Genomic DNA, 17,991 nt, shown 5'->3' on the forward strand with positions numbered 1-17,991 from the left:
AAACTCCAGCAAAAATTTTTTTATTAATTTTATAATTATAATTTTTGACAGTACATATGCATGGGTAATTTTTTTTACAACATTATCCCTTGTATTCACTTTTCTAAATTTTCCCCTTCCTCCCTCTACTCCCTCCCCTAGATGACAGGCACTCCCATACATTTTACATGTGTTACAGTATAACCTAGATATAATATATGTATGTAAATCCAATTTTCTTGTTGCACAGTAAAAATTTTTAAAAAGAATCACTCTCTCGGGGCAGCTAGGTGGCACAGTGGATAGAGCACCAACCTTGAATTTAGGAGGACCCGCGTTCAAATTTAATCTCAGGCACTTAATACTTCCTAGCAGTGTGACCCTGGGCAAGTCACTTAACCCCAGCCTCAGGGAAAAAAAAGAATCACTTTCTCTATCTCTTTCTCTCTCTGTTTTGCTTTCTCTGTGTCTCTCTGTCTCTGTCTCTGTCTCTCTTTCTCTCTCCCTGTGTGTGTGTCTTTCTGTCTCTCTGTCTCTGTGTATATGAATGATCATAACCTCACTCTCAACAGCCTTTGAACAAAAGAAATACATACAAACCAGTAGTGAATTGGGTTAATCAGCTTTATTTAAATATCAATATTAAGTTTTCTTGGCAAAGAGACAGGAGTGTCTTGTCCAGGGTCACATAACTAGCAAGTATCTGAGATTGGATTTGAAGTCCTGTCTTCCTGATTCCAGTTCCACCACTCTATCCACTGAGTTACTTGTTGCCTAGTAATAATAGTATTAATTAATACATCTCTATAAAGTTTGAAAAACATTTGTCAGTATTAAATTGGACAGAAATGTAAGAAATTTTCAACAGATGGAAGTAAATTTTTGAAACAGATAATGTTTTCCCAGGAGAATGTTACCATGGACACCCTCAGCAAACAAAATGGTCATTTCTCTTGGCTTTGGAGGGCTGCACTGGCCCCTGGTTCTGTCACACTGACCAGCTACAGTCATTTCCCTAGCATTTTATCCCAGTCAGGAAAGTGTCAGGGACAAGATCAACAACAGCAATGACAGGGCTAAACCTTTTTCCGGCATGCTTCTCTTCAGTCCAGTCTCCCAGTTCTTTTGGTTTAAGTTCACTCTGCAAAAGCCAGTAGGCAGAAAGCTATGGGAAGCATTTGGGGCAAGAAAAAAATTCATCATCTTGCAGGTCTCTTCATGTACAATTAGTCCATATTAACCTAAGATTTTTTCAGAGGTATGAAATCTTTCCTTTGCATCTGAAAGGGCTTCTCTTTATAGTTCAATGTCTTCTCCTCTTAGGACTTTTAAAGAAGTTGAAATCTTGAAATCTAAATAGGGCACACCTTCCAGGCTGTTGTCCTATTGCCAGGCACATCTCCACAAGGATTGCATCGTTGGATGAGGGCTATTATGTGAAGACTGAAAGTAGGGCTGATGGATTATGGGGTGCTGCTAGTCCTGGGCCGCTTGAGTTTCCCTGCCTAGTTCTGGCATTGGTGGCAGTGGAGTTGGCAGGAAGTAACAGGCCTCTTCTGTGCTAGAACTACTTGTCTCCATAATGGTTCTGGGGTTCTGATTGAAAATAGGAATGGTCTTGGAATGACCTGGGTGAGAGATAAGTTGAATTCATTTCAACTGGGAAGGAAATACTGCTGCTCAGAGGAGCTGATGATTAAAGGTAATTAAAGGACCCGAAGGAGAAAGGGAGAACTAAAATTTTGATTTTCAGGGTAGATGCTGCCTGGAATTCCCTGGAACAGAATCCAGTGGATAATACAGGAAACTGAAAAGGACATACTCTGAGCCAGAAGAAGTAGCATATACCTATAACCCTGCTTCTAGGGAGGCAGAGGCTCTTAGATTGACATCCTCTCCTCTTCTCCCTCTATATTATTTCATTTGTTGATCTCATCAGTTCAAATGGATTCAATTGTCTCCTCTCTGCTAATGATTTTCAAAATCTGCTTATCCAGCCCTCACCTTCTCTGTTGACCTCCAGTCTCTCATCTCTAACTGGCTTCAAAATGAATGTCCTATAGATATCTTAAACTCAACATATGTAAAACTGAACCTATTATTCCCTCTACTCCCTAGCCTTCTCCTCTTCCTAATTTCCCAATTACTGTTAAAAGTATTATCATCCTCCCAGGCACCTATGCTCATAAACTAAATGGCATCTTATTCATCCTTCACTCCATCCTCAATCTGTTGCCTTGGCCTTTCAATTTTACCTTTTGTCACATCTCTCTCTTATATATTCCCCCTTCTTTACTTTGATCCTGCTTCTACCCTGGCATATTCTCTCATTGCCTCACGTTTAAATCATTGTAATAAATAATGTGTTGGTTGGTCTTGTGAAAATGGATATGCTGATTTTTCTCATGCAGCATGATAAATGTAGAAATATGTATAGAACGACTGTACAGGTTTAACATATATTGGATTACCTGCTGTCTAGGAGAGGGAGTGGGGGGAAGGGAGGGAAAAAATCGGAACACAAGGTTTTGCAAACAAGGGTGAATGTTGAAAACTATCTATATATATTTTGAAAATAAAAAGCTATTATTTAAAAAAAGAAAATGGATATGCTAACACCTTGATTTGCTTGAGCTCCACCCCTATCCCAATTATGTAATTAACTGAGAAGAACTGTATTAGAATTGCTTATATTAGCTTAGATATATTAGCTTAGATACAGAGTGACTTGACATACCAACAATCCTTTGCTGTGAGTGAGAGTTAACTCAGTTGGATGTAGAGAAAATCAGCAACTCTGAAGCCAATTAAGCTCATACCAGCTTTGTAACAGATACTGAGTCATTTGATGATTTATGGACCTTTAAGAGACATCCTTATCTTCAGAGACTCCCCTAACTGGTGGTTATGGGTTTCTCAGACATATCCCTATTTTGTGGTTTTTGGAGATATCCTCTTATCTTATTGTTGTGTTCCGACCTTGAATGGACAGGACTGCTTAACATAAGGAATGCCTTCTGATTTGTAGGTCAAATGGGACTCCCTGCCTCATTCATTTCTAGGACCTGCTCAGTTTCTGCTTCTCTCCCCAGTTCCTTTCCTTTCTTTGGAAAATCTCTCTTACTGGACTGTCAACTCCTTGAGATCAGGGAATATTTTTTACCTTTCTTCAAACTCCTAGTACTTAACACAGTGCCTGGCACATATCAAGAACTTTAAAAAGGTTGATTGATTGAGTCTCAGAATTCTCATTTGCAATGGACTAAAGCTGATTGGGTATCTATACTAAGTTTGATACCAAAATAGTGAGCCCCTGGGTATGGGAAGGAGGCTTAATGCTTGAGGAAAGGTGAAAACAGCAGGATAAAGTTCCTAGTTGATCAGCAGTGGGATTAGACCCTATGAGTTGAGTTATCACTGTATTTTCAATCTAGATAAAAAAAGACTCTCTCTCTCTCTCTCTCTCTCTCTCTCTCTCTCTCTCTCTCTCTCTCTGTGTCTCTCTCTGTCTCTTTCTCTCACACACACAATGTGTATATATATATATATAATAATAAATTATGTATAATATAAAATATGTAAATGAATATACATATATATATATATTTTTTTTTTTAAAACACTCTGAAGGGGAACCATGGGTTTAACAAGATAATAGTGTGTCTTAAATAATGCATCTGAGTGGTAGAAAACAATGGCATCATACTGTCCATCATGTTACCTCTTCATCTTTTACCTGTTTCCTTCTAAGTCATTCCCACTACACACATAGAACTCCTTACATCCTGTCCCCATCACTAACCTGGATCCTTTCTCAGAGGACTTTCCTCTCAACTAATAGTTTCTTATACTGATAGAACCTAGCCATCCAATCCTACTTCCAGAGATAGTATCAATTGTTTTCCTTTCCTAGGATATTTATATTTTAATAGGTGTTTCTGAGAACAAACAGACTTTAAAAATTCCTGAAAAGACTTGTACTACCTGGTGCAAAGTGAAATGAGCAGAATCAGGAAAACATTACACACAACATCAGCAATATTGTATAATGATCAGCTATGCATAACTTAGCTCTTCTCAGCAACAAGACAAGTACAAAGATTCACAAAGGAAAATGCTATCCACATCTAGAAAAAGAACTGATAGATTTTGAATGCAAATTGAAGCAATTTTTTTCACTTACATTATTCTTTCTCATGGTTTGTTTTGCTTTCTTTTTTTTATCTGTTTCTTCTTTCCACAACTGTATTAAATAAAAATGTTTTACATGATAGCACATCTATAAATTATATCAAACTGCCTACCATCTTTGGAAGAGGAGAGTGGAAGGAGGGAGAAAGTTTGGAACCCAAAATCTTTTAAAAATGAAAGCTAAAAATTTTCTTGACATATAACTGGAAAAAATACTATTTAATTTAAAAAAATAAGAGTCTCAGAGACAAACTTCTCCCTTTCAAGTGGAATTTTAAGCACAATTCCTAATCCTTTTGGAAAAAGTGTAGTCTTACATCCTTTAAACTATAGGATGGTATACAATTAGCTGCATGTTCTGACAGACAGCTTGGTGTAATGAAAAAAAAATCACTGTTTTTTGTTAATCATTTCAGTCATGTTCAATTCTTCGTGACTCCATTTGGGATTTTCTTGACAAAGATACAGGTATGGTTTAACATTTCCTTTTGTAAGTGAGAAGGAACTGGAAATTGAATAGATGGCCCCTCATTTGGAGAATAGCTGAATAAGTTATGGTATATGAATGTAATGGAATATTATTGTTTTATAAGAAATGATGAGCAGACTAATTTCAGAAAAGCCTAGAAAGATATACATGAACTGATGTTGAATGAAATGAGCAGAACTAGGAGAACATTATTCAATGTTGATTATGTGATGATCAACTGTGATAGACTTGGCTCTTTTCAACAATAAGGTGATTCAAGTCAAAAGACTTGTGAAGGAAACTACCATCCAAATCCAGAGAGAGAACAATGGAAACTGAATGTGGATTGAAGCATAGTATTTTCATCTTTTTGTTGCTTTTTTTCCCTTTTTGTATTTTTTCCCTTTTGATCTGATTTTTTGTGCATAACGAATATGGAAATATGTTAAGAGGAATTGTATATGTTTAGCCTATATCAGATTGCTTGCTGTCTTGGGTAGAAGGAGGTCAGAGGAGAGGGAGAAAAATCTGGAACACAAAGTTTTAAAAGGTGAATGTTGAAAATTATCTTTCCATGTACTTGGAAAAAAATAAAATCCTATTAAAATAAAAAAGAAAAAAGCCATCTCCTTTTTTATTTTACAAATGAGAGAACTAAGACCAACATCTTTAAGTGACTTGCCCAGGGCCACACAGCTATTAGGTGTCTAAGGCTAGATTTGAACTCAGGAAAATGAATCTTCCTGATTCCAGGCTCAGCCCTCTATTCACTAGGCCACCTACCTATCAAAGTCACTGGATTAGGGCTAAAATATATGGATTCAATTCAACTACTTATTATCTTTAACTTTAAATTTCTTTTCTGTCTTTAATAACTGTGCCTGCTATAGCTGTGAGGGAGGTTTTAGGACAGATTTTAAGAAGTGAAACAAAGTGATAAACTTTTTGGATCTCAATTATCTCATATGTGAAATGAAGACAATAAGCCCTGCCCTCCCTTCCTCACAGGGTTGATGTGAGGACTCAGGATGTGAGCACATTTTGATAATTATTAGAGCCATGCCGTAATAAATACATAGGATTATCATTGCTAAGAGGACATATAAAGCAGATGCCCAAGAAGAAGGATTGTAGATTCTGAAAAAAAAAAAGCCTCTCCTCCATCAGACCTTATTGTTATCAATTCTTGGAGCTTTGTACATTCTATATTCCAAGAGGCAGAAACCTTGAAGGAGCAGGGAACAAGCTATTTCTTCTATTTGAGATAATCAGGAAATTCCTTTTCAAAGTATATTTCCCTACTCCCCCACAATGTGTCCAAGCTCAGATATTTATTTTTTCCTGCTTTCTGCCCCAAACTGTCTGGGTTAGGAAGACCCCACTGAAAGAAAACACAATGTGCAGAAGAGGGAATGCTGGGATCCAGGAGGGTCAGGGTTTCCTTTAGAGAAGGCATTGTCTTTACTGAATGTCCTGTTCTCCAATCTGGATTCAACCTATGACCAGGTTAAACTGACCTCTTTAAGTAGCCCAGTCTTATTCTCAATTGATGTTGACTGTATTAGTAGAAACAGAGAAGGGATCAAAAAGACTTAGAAGTGAACTAGCCCATTAGTAGGGGTTTTGGAGATAGAGAAATCGAAGCCCAGAGAGAAGTCACTTACAGAAGGTCCCTCCTCACTTCCAATCCTGTCCACTTATTACTAAGGTAGGCTGATTCCAAATGAGCTGATGCTTAGGAGTTGCCCAGAAGTGCAATTAGTAATCCTAATACTTGAAGAAAATTCATTTGAAAGAGGAAAGGAGGAAGTTGCCAGCAGAAGAGAAGGTACAGATGTCTCACTGCAGTTGCAATGGAAAAAAGGGGATACTGTTTCCCAGAGGAAACTAGGTGGCTCAATCGATAGAGCACTGGGCTTGAAATCAAATTCTCCTCAGCTATGGGAGGTTCTACAAGTCACTTAACCTCTGTTTGCCTTAATCCACTGGATAAGGAAATAGTAAATCACTCTCTTTGCTCAGAAAACCCCATAGACAGCATTGGTATGGTATGGTCCATGGGCTCATGAAGAATCTAACATGACTGAACTACAATAATTTCCCAGAGAGTATAGCCCATACCTCTACAGAAGTGAAAACAGGCTTTTTGCATAGGGATGGCACAAGATACTATCAGAGATGGCAGTTGATAACATTTACAAACCTGTTCACTCTAACAAAGAAATGGATCGAAACTGCTGGGGTGGTGACGGTGTGAGTGACAAGACGGAGACAAATGAGAGAAATGACATGGAGGTAGAATTAACAAAACTTGGCAATGGATTCAATATGTGGAGAAACAATGAAGAGTCAGGGATGACTAAAGTTTTGGACTTTGGTGATTAGAAGGAAGTTGATATTCTCCCTAGAAACAGGCTAGTTATAAAGTTATTTTGCATACTGTGCCTATATTAATGGAGTCTAAAATAAAATTTAACATTTTTGGAGGTCCCACGTCACTGTTGTATTTTGAGCATGTAGATTATTAAAATCCCTAGATCTTTTTCAGATGAGTGGTTTTTCAAACTATACCTTGCCCATTTTATACTTGTGAAGTTGATTTTTTTAACCTAAGTGTTGATCCCTATTATATTTCATCTTATTAAATTCAACCCAATGTTTCAGACTTTCAAAGATACTGACACTGCCATCTGGCACGTTAGCTATGCCTCCCAGTTTTATGTCATCTGCAAATTTGATAAGTATACTTTTGTGCTTTTATTCAAATCTTTGATAAAAATGCAATAAGGCATAGGGCCAACAACTCGAGCTGTCTCATTAGAGTCCATAGTTGAATTTTTAAGGCTAGCTTTTTACACTTTGGAAATCAAGAAATATTAAAAACTAGGATTTAATTGATTATGTCATTGATTGTCTAGATTTAAGAAAGGGATAAAATTTTAATGTAGATTAAATTTTAAAATGTGTAATCAGTCATTCCCTTTCCCACCTCTCCCCCTCACCCCCCACCAAGAGAGCTGATTGTTAAACATTTACTATCACATGCCTCAGGATAACCCCAAATACTTGGGGCACCCCATTAGGGACCAAGGCAACTTTGGTCCTTTGATGACTTTGGGTATAGCTATTGAATCAGTTTGGAATCCACCTGATAGTATTATTCTCTGACCTCATTTCTCCATTTTTTGTCTAGGAAGAGATTGGGAGATTTTGTCAAATGCTTGACTAAAATCTAAGTGAATGATATGCCATTCCCCCAAGTAGATCTTGATGAAGTCATGCTTGTAATCACTGCTTCTGTTTCTTTAATAATAAGCTCTTTAACTTTTCTAGTTATCAAAGTCAAACTCACTGCTTAAAGTTCTAAGACTGTACTCACTTCCCCTTTTTGAAACATTTATCCTTGTTCACATCTCTCCTATTTTTAGTGGTTTTTCAAAGATACTAATAATAAATTGTTAAGGACCATGCCTAAGTGAAGTCAATTCTCTGAGAGCCTCCACAGTTGTGAATCATAACAATCCTAAAGGAATTGCAAAGCAGCCTTTACTGGCATAGATGTTCCTTGTGGATTGGGAATGAAATAAATTGAAGGCAAGAGGGAAGAGGAGAGAGGTCAGAGAACTCAGCTGCCTCTCAGTCTCCTTGTCTCATCCTCTCACATGAAGAGATCCATTCTACAGGTTGTTAGACCTCCAGCAGCCACTGGCAGGTGGCTCTCGTATCACAACAATATATATAGCTAACTTTTATATATCACAACTACTATGTGCCAGGTACTAGGCACTTTACAAATATTATTTCCTTAGATTCCCACAACAACCCTGGAATGAGGCACTATTATAATCCATATTTTACAGTTGAAAAACTGAGGCAAAAAGCAGTTGAGACTTGCCCAGGTGAGACATGAGATGTCTGAGGCTGAATTTGAACTCAGATCTTCCTGTTTCCAAGCCCAGCCCTCTATCCATTGAAACATCTAGCTGCCAAGTTCACTGTTTTTTTTTTTTTTTGTTTGTTTTTTGTTTTTTTTCAGTAGATGGATAAAGCCACTAGGCATAGTGATTTAAACTCACCAAGAAAGATAGGGGCTCTTTCATTATCTCAATCCTTATTTGGATATCAAAATGCTAATAGTCTTTTTTTTTTTTCCCAGAGTCACAAAGGTGATAAGGAGCAGAGATGGAATTGGCAGCTATGTGGCATAATGAATAGATCTCTGAACTTGTAGTCAAGAAAATCTGAATTTAAATTCTGGGTTAAAAATCTAATGGCTGTATAACTGAATAAATCAAGCTTTCTCAGATGCATTTTTCTCAGTGGAAAAAATAGATAATAATAGCATATTATTAATGAGGATCAAATGAGATAATATATGTGTAATACTCTAAGTTTCATTGCTGATTTAAGTTTATTGAGATTTATAAGAAAAAAAAGTTACTGAAGTAATTACTTCTTGATTGAGAATTCTGAGACAAGTTGATGCTGCTTTTTGAATGTAACAATCTATAGTAGGGCAAGGATATTGAAGCTCCAAAGCTGTTGTATAATTATAGGCAAATATGATTTATGAAACTGTAGACAGAAATAGAATTTGGTGACAAATCATAAATCAAGGTAAGGTCATTCACAAAGATGATTGTACCTAGTCTGTACCTAGAAAGATAAGAGAAAGGAGAAAAAGGATAGATTTCAGAATTATAAATTTGAAGTTGGAAGTGATAGATATTACTACTGCTGCCTGAGCAGAGAAACAGCTTGGAAGCAGATCTTCAGAGAAGATACTCAGTGGATCAGGTAGTTTTGAGGCATCATTCCCAGTGTGGTGTCAGTCAAGCACATTATGGACCAACTCCTACCAGTGGAAGCATCTATTCAATACATCTCCCATTATAATTAATGAAAGATATTCATCAAGGACCTTTTTTCAACACTACCTACGCAGAAAGTGAACAATAAAGTTTATAATTTTAGAATTATGAGTTAGCCTAAACACAGGAGTTTTTCTTATTTATGTTCATTCCTCCTTGGATGGTTTTTATGAACATCTGTTCACTCTTACCCACAGATTCTAAGTTTAGTAGATGGGGAGTTGGATCCATGTTTGTGTGTGGATTGTGATTTATCTATTATTTATGCATTTGCCTTAATACAGATGAGTCATGTTGTTATTGCTTTGTTTTTCTTTGTTAAATTGTGCTTAAGATCTAAACGCATCATTATTATATACATAGAAATTCATCAGTGGGGTCTCAAGAAGTAAAGTAGTAAATTGAGAAAATATATTCTCCTGACCCCAAAAGGGGGAATTCCTTTGAGAGAATTTGAGAGTAAATAGTTAGTGGTATTCTTTCTTTGAGAGTTGTTCTTCCAGTATGAGAGCAGGTTAGAGTAATAAAGCTCCCAAAAAAGTGAGTAGATTTTCACATGCCCATATGAGAGATATAAGGGACATAGAGGGAAGAGATATGTCCCAGAGATAGTTATATATGTTTAATGGTTTGCAAACCTTTAAGTGTTAAATAAATGTTTTGATTTTTATAATCATCAACATCATTATTTTAACCCAGATTCTCTATTCTAAATCTAGCATTTTTTCCATTAATGATAGGACAAGGCATTTAAAGGTTCCCTTGTGGGCAGTGGAGAGCAAATGAAGGTATTTGAGTAGGAGAGTGTGAGAAAACAGTATTATTTGAGAAGAAACTATGCCTAGGATCCAGGAGAAACCGCAAGTTATCAGGCAGTGATTCTCTGGTTCAAATGTACCAAGTGAGCCTTGGGAGGAAAAAAAAAAAATTTGTTGAGGAGTAATGGAATAATTTCCTCCCCCTTATCTTCCCAAGAATGATAAACTAAATGCTGTCCTCACTCCTCACTGCACTCCCTTCATCCTGCTCTCAAAGACTATTCAGACAAGTGACTGTCTAGAGGGATAATTAGAAAAGGGATTAAGGATTAATCCTTCTGGGGTGAATAAATCTAAGATCCTCAAGTGACTCAATTATCCTCTCCAAGAGCAAGGGAGGTCGGAGAGAGGGGCTCTTAGAGCAGCCTTGCTCCCTTCTCCTGATTAGGGCCTGTGAGTAATGATCTCCAGATTGTATTTCCGGCTGGGAATTTGGGACCATGAAAAACAGTTTCTCTTTCCCATGACAACCCTTCAAATCCTTAAGATCATAGGATTTTAAAGTTTAAAGGAACCTTTGAGAGCATTTAGTCCAATTCCCTTATTTAGCAGATGAGGCAGCTGAGAAATGAAGTTGTTTGCTCAGGGTCACAAAGAAAGTGTCATGACTAAGACCTGAAACCAAACCTCCTGACTTACAAATCCAGAGAACTCCTTAGCATGGTGCTGCTTTAAAGGTGACTTTCTTATACCCTGGAGTCTTCTCTAAGCTAACCATCCCTGTTTCTTTTAGCTGATCCTACAGCATGGCTAGAGGCCTCTTGCCATTATCTCTGGTTGCACATCAGCTTTTTAACATTTTTCTTTTCTCCCCATTTATAATTCTATGATTCTCTCATTTTCCCAAATACATGCAAAGATAGTTTTCCACATTCATTTTTGTAAAATTTTTGAGTTCCAAATTTTTTCTCCCTCACTTCCTTACCTCCCCCTTCCCCAAGACAGTATACATTCTGATATGTCATATATTCAATACTTTTAACTAAATTTCCATGTTGGTCATGTGCTGCAAGAAAAATTTTACCAAAAGGGAAAAAGGGAAAAACACACAAGAAAGAAAAAGCAAACAAATAAGCAACAACAACAACAAAAGATCAAAATACTGTGCTTTGATCTGCATTCAATTTCCACAGTTTTTTCTCCAAGTTCATTGGAATTGTCTTGGATCACCACATTGGTGAGAAAAGCTAAATCTATCACAGTTGATTATTACCTAATCTTGCTGTTAATATGTACAATGTTATTCTGGTTCTGCTCACTTCACTTAGTATCAGTTTATGTAAGTATTTCCAAGGTTTTCTGAAATAAGTCTGTTCATCATTTCCTATAGAATAATAATTATTCCATTACATCCATATATCATAACTTATTCAGCATTCCCCCATTGATGGGCATCAGCTCAATTTCCGATTCCGTGCCACTGCAAAAAGAACGGCTACAAACATTTTTATCTGTATGGGTCTTTTTTCGTCTTTTATGATATTTTTGGGATACAGACCCAATAGCAACACTGATGAATCAAAGGGGTATACACAATTTTATAGCTCTTTGGGCATAGTTCCAAATAGCTCTCCATCATGGTTGGATCATTTCACCTCCATTAACAATTTCACTCCATTAACAGTGTCCCAGTTTTCCTACATTCCCCCCAATATTTGTCATAATTTTTTCCTGTCATTTTAGCCAATAGGATAGGTGTGAAGTGGTATCTCAGCTCAACATTCTTCTTAGAAAGTGGCATCCAGAATGAACATAATACTCTTTTAGAGGCTTAAAACAAGGGGAAATCTCAGAAATATCATGATTCCACACACCCCACCCACACCTTTATTTTCTTGCTTCTATTATCACAGCTTAAGCTCATATGATTATTTCATTCTCATCTTTTTCAAATGTGTACAGGTTAAAATAATCCTGGGACAATTAGCTACCCTGCTATTCTTTTATATTTACATTTAATATTCTGTGAAATTTTGAATACCTAGGGAAAATGAGTGAATAAATTAATAAACAAGTAAAGTATTGGGATGCGATCTCTTATTCTGTAGGCTCACTTTAAGCATCTTTGGAACTATTCCAGTTGACAGGATGGCAAGAATGATGTAATGATATGGTAGTGATGGTATTCAGTTGTTTCATTCATGTTCAACTCTTCATTGTCCCATTTTTCTCGGTTTTCTTGGCAAAGATATTGTAGTGGTTTGCCATTGCCTTTTTACAGATGAAGAAACTGAGACAAACAGGATTAGGTGATGTCAGCTAGTGTTTGAGGCTAGATTTGAATTTAGGAAGAGAAGTCTTCCTGATTCCTGCCCCAGCACTTTATCCACTGTGCCATCTAGCTGCCTATAATGATATATACTTTTTCTTATTGCCACACAACTTTGATGTATTTTATTAAAACTCCTTATATTTTGAAATCTTTTTATTATATATAGTTTTAAGATTGTGAGAATTTGATATGCTGATATTTGTCAATCAATGAATTAAGCAACAAGTATTAATTAAGTGCCTGTTATGTGTTGGCACTGTGCTAGGTGCTCTGGATACAAGTTCAAGGAATGAAATAAAATCTATTTGAAAGGAGGTTACATTCTAATAAAAAAGAAAACAAACACATATATAAAAGCAAAATGTCATAAATAGATATGCAAGATATCCATATCTATCTACATGTATGTATGTGTGTGTGTTTTATATATATATACATATATATATACATATATATATATCTGTGGCACCTACTTGTATAAACAAATGATGTAATCCCAGTAGGTGCCATAGTGGATAAAGCACAATAGACAGAGTTCAGGAAAACTCAAGTTCATATTTAGCCTCAGACAATTATTAGCTACGTGACTTTAGGCAAGTCACTTGATCTCTGACTGCTTCAGTTTTCTCATCTATAAAATGGGGATAATAATTACACCCACTTCCCTGAGTTGTTGTGAGGATAAAATGAGATAATAATTATAAAGTACTTTCCAAATCATAAAGTATGATATGTAAATGCTAGGAATGATGATGATTGATTGATTGATGATGATGAGATGCAAACAGAAGGCAGTTTAGGAGAGGACACTAGAGGGAGGCTAGGAATGATGATTATGATGATGATGATTTAGGTAAATAAAAGATAATTTAGGAGGGAGGTCATTAGTATTTGAAAAAATCAGGAAAGGCTTCATGAAAAAAAATGGTGTTTAAATTGTGTCTTAAAATAAGAGAGGAACTCTAAGAGGCTGAAATAAGGAGAGTGACTTTCTGGAATGGAGAGGAAGTGCATTACAGCCCAGGGCAAAGGCTCAGAGATAGAAGATGATATTCTGTTTGTGAGGAACACAGAGAGTGAGTTTGCTGGAAGAATAGAAGGGAAAATAATGATGTCCAATGGAAGTATAGGTTGGGGCCAGATTATATAGGGATTTAAAAGTGAAATAGGGAGGTTTATGTTTATCCATGAGGTAATAGAAAACTATGGAAATTCATTGAGTAAGGGAGTCATATGGTTGCATGGGTTTAGTAAAGATTACTTAGATGTAAAGATGGCCTGAAGCATATAGACAAATTAGAAAGCTCTTGCAATAATCTAGGTTGGAGGGGCAACTAGATGGTACAGTGGATAGAGCACTTGTCTGGAAGTCAGGAGGACCTTGGTTCAAATCTGAATTTGTAAGCTGTGTGATCCTAGGCAAGTCACTTAACCCCAATTACCCCACCCCCCAAAAAATAATAATAATATTCTAAACTGGAAATAAATGGTAGCCGTGTATTTGGAGAAAAGGAGTTGAATAGGAGAAATGTTGTAAAGGAAGAAATGGCAAGACTTGGAAACTTATTAGATATTTGATGTGAAGGAGAGTAGAGCCAAGGATAACACTGAGATTGCAAAACTGACTGGAGGAAAGCATGGAAGAAAGAAAGGTTTGGGGAAAAGATGAGTTAAGTTTTTAATATGTTGAATTTAAGATATCTTCAGGATATCCATTTGAAATGTTCAATAGGCTATGGGGGATACAAGACTAAAGCTTAGGGAAAAGATTATTAATCTAAGAAAATATAACTGAGTAGGTAGAAAGCAGAACAGGATAACATAGTATCACCAAAATTTGGAGAGAAAAGAGTATACAGGAAAAGAGGGTGAGCAACAGGATAAAATGTAACAGGTAGGTTAAGAAGGATTAGAATATTGTTCATAAATCTTTGTACATTAATATTTATGTCCTGGTGATTGTGGCTAACAGTTCCGTCTGTGATAAATGCTTCAGTACAATCTGGTTGTTAAATTTTCAAATAGTCTGTGTTTATAATATGGAGATTTGTCTTTTTTTTTCCCTGAGGCAGTTGGGGTTAAGTGACTCCCAGGACCACACAGCTAGGAAGTGTTAAGTGTCTGAAGTCACATTTGAACTCAGGTCCTCCTGACTTCAGGGCTGGTGCTCTATCCACCGCACCACCTAATTACCCCTGTAATCTTTTTACTTTTGAAGCATACTGAACTTTTTATATGTAATTCTGCTGTTTTTCTAAGCATTCAATAAGTGCTAAATATTTGTGACCTTAGATGATATGTTGTATAGTTCCTACCATTCCCTTGCATAATCACCTTTAAGATATTTTGATGCAGAATTAGAAGCTAGAATGTACCAGGTGGATCAGTAGATACAGTCTAAAAGCTTTGGAACCAGCATTAATTCCCAGATTACTGATTGACCTGCTTCCAACTCTTCCCTTTCCTACTCCTACTCCTACCTCTATGAAGGAAGTGCCTTCCATCTCTGCTGCTACCAACACCAATTGTTGCCAATGTGTCTAAAGAAGAAACATGAGGTGGTAGGCGCCAAGCTGGTTGTCAAATCCCCATTACCACATTAGCTACCACCTCTCCTCAGGGTCTGGTGAGAAACTAAAGATCTGGTGCTGAAACCTATGATTATCAATGCTACTTAGCCCTACTTCCAGCCTAGCTTCGAGAAACTATCATTGAAGGGATCATTCTAAGAGAAGAGGCTTGCCCTCCCTCCAATACCAATCTCCAACTACATGTCATCTTCAGGAAGGTAAGTCCAAGAGTCCCAAGAATAGCTCATAGACTCCACCTGCTTTCAGCTCAAAACCATAGATATTTTCCATAGGAGAAACTTGTTGAAATGAGACCTGATCATTTTTTCATATACTGTCACCCTGCTTCCTCAGTAGCCAATGGAAATGACACTAAAGATGTTCTCTGCTTTACTGCTATAGTATAAGGATAGAACCACTGGGCCTTTCTGTCTGCCCTGCAGCTGAACTTCCTACATGTGTTGTCTCCTCCTATAAGAATGTAAGCTCCTTGAGGATAAGGATTGTCTTTTTTTTTAAATTTTCATTCCCAGCACTTAGCACATATCATACACATAGTAAGTATATGGTACTTAGTAAAAGGTTTTCTACTCATTCATTCTATTTAGAGTGGACAATGTAAGGCTGGATTAGAACCAAAATAGCTCGAGTTTTGTGCTATGGATATTTGGAGATTTCTTTGATTGAAAAGTAAAAAAGAGGTACTCTGCCATCTCTGGGTCCCACTCCTGGAACATGAATATTATCATTTATACAGACAAGTTCAAGATTCCTTCAATCCCATTTATTGCCCTTGTTCCACTTTTCTACAGACAGATTTTATTTGTATAGTTGGATATAATAAGAACAATAAGAACAATATCTAAGAATCTCTTGCCATAGAGATTTGGCTAGTTCTTTCCCTAAAAAGGCAATAAAACTGTCCTAGTGACTTAATTGGCCCAGGCTCAAGTTGACTCAGCTTCTTTTTATTATTATTATTATTATTATTATATCTTTTTAATTTATAAAACCTATGCAACCTTTTTTCAACATTGACCCTTGCAAAACCTTCTGTTCCAAATTTTCCCCTCCTTCCCACCCCCTCCCCTAGATGACAGGTTTGACTCAGCTTCTTGATTGCTGCCTAAGTGCATAAAAGAGCCCTTAGTGGAGTCAGTGCCCTTATGATTTAGTGAATGTCCAGCAGAAATATGATTCACCATACTCTGACCTGCTGACTAGATGTGTTTTTGGTATGATGACAAATTTCCCTAGCCTAGTATTGTACCCTTCCTGAGAGTTCTTTCCATGTGAACTTTTTGTTCATTGTTAAATGAGTGTTTCATCTCATTCCAATATAGCACCTGAGCTACCAAATTAGCCAGATTAATGTCTAGAAAATTATGTTTGGAAATATTCGGACAGTATTGGAACAAAATGTTATTGTTGCTCACATCATGACTGAAATCATGTAAATATACATTATAGATCAATAGTATGGAAGCCTAGAACCCTGTGTGCCAAGGGCCTTTCTGGTGGCTTTTGGAGAGTTCTCTCAAGAAACCAGAGAGAAAGGGCTCCACCAATATGAAGCAATTATCTAGGTAAGCTTTAAGGGACAAGGCAACATAAAGAAAGCACTAGGGATCACAACATAGTATTTTCACCTTTTTTGTTATGGTTTGCTTGCTTTTTTCTCATTTTTCCCCTTTTTGATCTGATCTTTCTTGTATAGCATGACAAATGTGGAAATATGTATAGAATAATTGTACATATTTAAAATATATTGTATTCCTTGCTGTCTAGGGAAGAGGCAAGGAGAAGGGAGGAAAAAAAATTTTGGAACACAAGGTTTTGCAAGCTTGAATGTCAAAAAACTATCTTTGCATGTATTTTGAAAATAAAAAGCTATTGTTAAAAAAAAAAAAAAAGCAGTAAGTTGAGTTCTCACTGGCGACTGCTAATGGTTCTAGAGATAATGGATTGCCAATATAAAGAAATGAAACTAAATTGGCTCAACCCCTTCAGCAGCTAGAGACAAAGAACTTCGTTTTTATTTGTTTTTAATCATATGTGCCAAAAGTTATACTAAGCATTGGGAATGCAAAGAAAGATAAAAGTTCATACCCTCATGGAGCCCATATCCTTTTTATTGATCTCTTATGCCATTTCTTACAAAGAAGTTGTTGGCAGAAATGTACTATTTTCTCACACCATGAGTCTTTCCATTGTCCTTTGGGACATTTGTTATTGTAATTCTTTTCCATTATGGATATTTTCTATGTCACAGCCATCAATCAGTCAATAAGCAAGCATTTGTGAAACATTCATTATGTCCTAGATACTGTGCTAAGGATATAAAGACAAAAGTCAAATAGTCTCCACCCTCAAGAAGCTTATATTCACTTGGGAAAATATAACATGTTCAGAATAACTATATTTAGAATATATACAAAATAAATGCAAAATAATTTCAAAGGGAAGAAAGACTCACTCAGGGTTGATTCAAGAAAGACCAAATGAAGGATATGAACCTTGACTAGGGATAAAGATTTCCACAGGTGAAAAGGGGAACTGAGGGAACATTCAAGAAATATGGAAAATATAGAAAGTGTCAAAACACAGAAGTGAGAGAACCTTCTATTGAAACCTTTGACACTATCTTTGGTGGAGATAGGAGGAGATCTTGGTTTTTAAAGACATGAAAACAAGGGGCTGTTGATAAAAGTAACATATGGCATGTTGAAAGCAAAGATTATCAGACCCTAAGCAGACATCTAAAGACTGTGATCAGGAAGTGTTGTGCCACAGTTCCCTTTTATTGTCCTGCCTCAGTTTC

The 17,991-nt window shown here is 36.6% G+C and overlaps 1 long non-coding RNA gene across 3 annotated transcripts in view; it reads right to left on the minus strand.

Annotated features, from left to right (window-relative positions):
* Positions 1-591: 591 nt before the first annotated feature.
* LOC141550683 (uncharacterized) overlaps positions 592-17,991 on the minus strand; it is a 94,363-nt gene continuing 76,963 nt past the window's right edge. For all 3 annotated transcript variants that reach the window (XR_012484663.1, XR_012484661.1, XR_012484662.1), the window contains one exon: positions 592-1,607. This is a non-coding gene — a long non-coding RNA (uncharacterized LOC141550683). The remainder of the gene's footprint in view (positions 1,608-17,991) is intronic.

Source organism: Sminthopsis crassicaudata, chromosome 1 (genome assembly GCF_048593235.1).
Source record: "Sminthopsis crassicaudata isolate SCR6 chromosome 1, ASM4859323v1, whole genome shotgun sequence".
Taxonomy (NCBI): domain Eukaryota; kingdom Metazoa; phylum Chordata; class Mammalia; order Dasyuromorphia; family Dasyuridae; genus Sminthopsis; species Sminthopsis crassicaudata.